The sequence below is a fragment of the Elephantulus edwardii genome, unplaced genomic scaffold, assembly GCF_000299155.1.
Source record: "Elephantulus edwardii isolate Elephantulus edwardi_28Jun2011 unplaced genomic scaffold, EleEdw1.0 scaffold00462, whole genome shotgun sequence".
NCBI classification, from domain to species: domain Eukaryota; kingdom Metazoa; phylum Chordata; class Mammalia; order Macroscelidea; family Macroscelididae; genus Elephantulus; species Elephantulus edwardii.
Window position 1 is genome coordinate 218,628 of NW_006400212.1, and position 2,635 is coordinate 221,262.

General features: G+C 42.4%; 1 pseudogene; it reads left to right on the forward strand.

Moving 5' to 3' along the window:
• The first annotated feature begins 238 nt into the window (after positions 1–238).
• LOC102875935 lies at positions 239–2,068 on the forward strand (annotated as a pseudogene).
• Positions 2,069–2,635: the final 567 nt, after the last annotated feature.

Genomic DNA, 2,635 nt, shown 5'->3' on the forward strand with positions numbered 1-2,635 from the left:
TTTCCCAGTGAATAGTTGGTTTTCCATTCTTAACGTGCTGAATATGAAAACTGGGCCCACGTTTCTGTTAGTTCACAGAAGTCTGTCCTCTGTGACGCCTTTCCTTAGGGTTTCATATTTTTAAATGTGGTTCTTGGCAGGTATTCCAAACAGTACTGAGAGAGACTCTTTATCCCGTGAATATACACAGTTGAAATTCTTAAGGACTAGCCATCCCTGGCCTTCCATGGTACAGCGCATGCCGACATTGTGTAGCAATGAAGATGTCAAAAATAATCAGGAGGAGTCTTTGAGGTGAGTTTCAGTCCAATGTAAGAACCCCAAAACCTTGAGGGACACAGTCACTGGAAACACAGCAGAAGGTGTTCTGATTTAAAATGATCATTGCAAGAGTTGTAACTTTGCTCAGTTGTGAAATTTGAGAGTCCTGAAGGAAAACCCACATTCCAGCTTAATTGTGTTTTATTATGGGCAAATATTAACACTCCTACTTAGATCTGAGTGTGGTCTGTTTTCACGAGACATCACAGAGTAGACGAGCTGTGTGAAGGGTTTGCAGACCATTACTCAGGGAAACGTACATCAGAATTTGAAATCTTTTCTGATAGCAAAGAAAGTACCCAGATGTAAAGCTTATAGCAAAGAAATTATCCAGGCGTAAAGCTTTGGAGGACTCATCTTGCTATGACCACCTATTGTATGTGTGATACATGGAGCAAAGATTTCTGTGATTTCTCATCATTTTGGATACATGTGGTAGATCAACAGGAATGTAACAGAACGTTCAGACACTTATATTCTTGTCCTTCAGAATGTCATATAAAATGTGTTCCTTTTTTCTTTCTTACCTATCACTAGGCATGCAAGAACACATATATCAGAGAAACCGAGTGAAGGTAAAGAATGTAAGAAGGCCTCTTCTCCGTCACTTCAGATCACCACACATGGAAGAACTCACACCCCAGAGAAAATGTACGCGTGTCATGAATGCGGGAAAACCTTTGCTCACTCAACTGACCTAACTAAACATTTTAGATTGCACACAAGACAGAGACCTTATGCATCTCAGACAGGTGGAAAACCATTTTCACACTCAGGTCAGGTCAGTTCATACAGACAAATGCCCACAGGAGATAATCCTTATGAATGTCAGGAGAGTGGGAAAGCCATTTCCCACCTGGCTTTTATAGCTGAGCATGCAGGAAATCATACAGGAGAGAAACCGTATCCATGTCAGGAATGTGGGAAAGCCTTCAGAAGGTCTTCGTACCTAGCTCAGCATAGAAGAACTCACACAGGAGAGAAACCTCATGTGTGTAAGGAATGTGGGAAAGCCTTCAAAAAATTACATCACCTCACGCAACACATCAGAGTTCACACCGGAGAGAAACCTTATCCCTGTAAAGAATGTGGGAAGACATTTGCTCTATCAAGTCAGCTCTATGTACATCTTAGGATTCACACAGGAGAGAGACCTTATGAGTGTAAGGACTGTGGGAAAACTTTCACCCGAATATGTCACCTCAGGGCACATAGAAAAAGTCACACAGGAGAGAGACCATATGAATGTCACGAATGTGAGAAAACATTCCGCATATCGCATCACCTCACTCAACATCTTCGAGTTCACTCGGGAGAGAAACCTTATCCCTGTAAGCAATGTGGGAAGGCATTTTCACAGCCAGGTCAGCTCACTACCCATCTTAGAACTCACACAGGAGAGAGACCTTATGAATGTCAGGATTGTGGGAAGGCATTTTCACAAACAAGTCAGCTCACTGCCCATCTTAGAACTCACACAGGAGAGAGACCTTATGAATGTCAGGATTGTGGGAAAGCATTTGCCCAATTGCATACCCTCCTTCAACACAGAAGACTTCACACAGGAGAGAAACCTTATGAATGTAAGGAATGTGGGAAGACATTTGTTCAGCGTACTGCTCTAAGTCACCATGCAGGAACTCACAGAGCCAACAAACCTTACTAATGGGCGCAATGTGGGAAAACTTTTTCCCACTCAAGTCAGCTCCGTACACATAAAAGAATCCACACAGTGTTGCCCAGTTAATGGAGTAACAATATGCGTAAATTTGCTTCAAGATTGTCACAGTTGAATTGCTATCCTTCCACGGTCATGAATACCTATGAGTGATTGGAGAATCATTGTGATTTGTAAGCTGTCTGTGAAATACCAGAGGGTTCAAAATGAATGAAGGAGAAGAAAACAAAGATTTCAACCCAACATAATGAAACCTATGAATGGACATGGAGGAGGAGTTGTGTGTTCTATCAGCTTTGGGCAATCTTGAAGATAAGGCTGTTGATTTTCTTAGTGGAAGGATGACTTAATTGTAGTGAAACCTCCACAAGCCTCTGTGTGTTGGGAGCTATTAGATGAACCTAGCTGAAGCCACTTTGTAATTCTCTGAAGCCATTTTGTAGTTCTCTAAGAGCATGTTTGGACATGTTGCCCCTTTCCTGGGAAGGATAGGTTTCGGTTTACTAGAAACGTCGTGCCTAGAGTCTGTTGACCACAAAACTCTCAGCTTACTGGAAATCACATGATGTTATTCTCCCTGATTGTATACTTCTCCTTACCTCTCCCCCCCCCCCCACCATTGTGCTCCTGTCTATA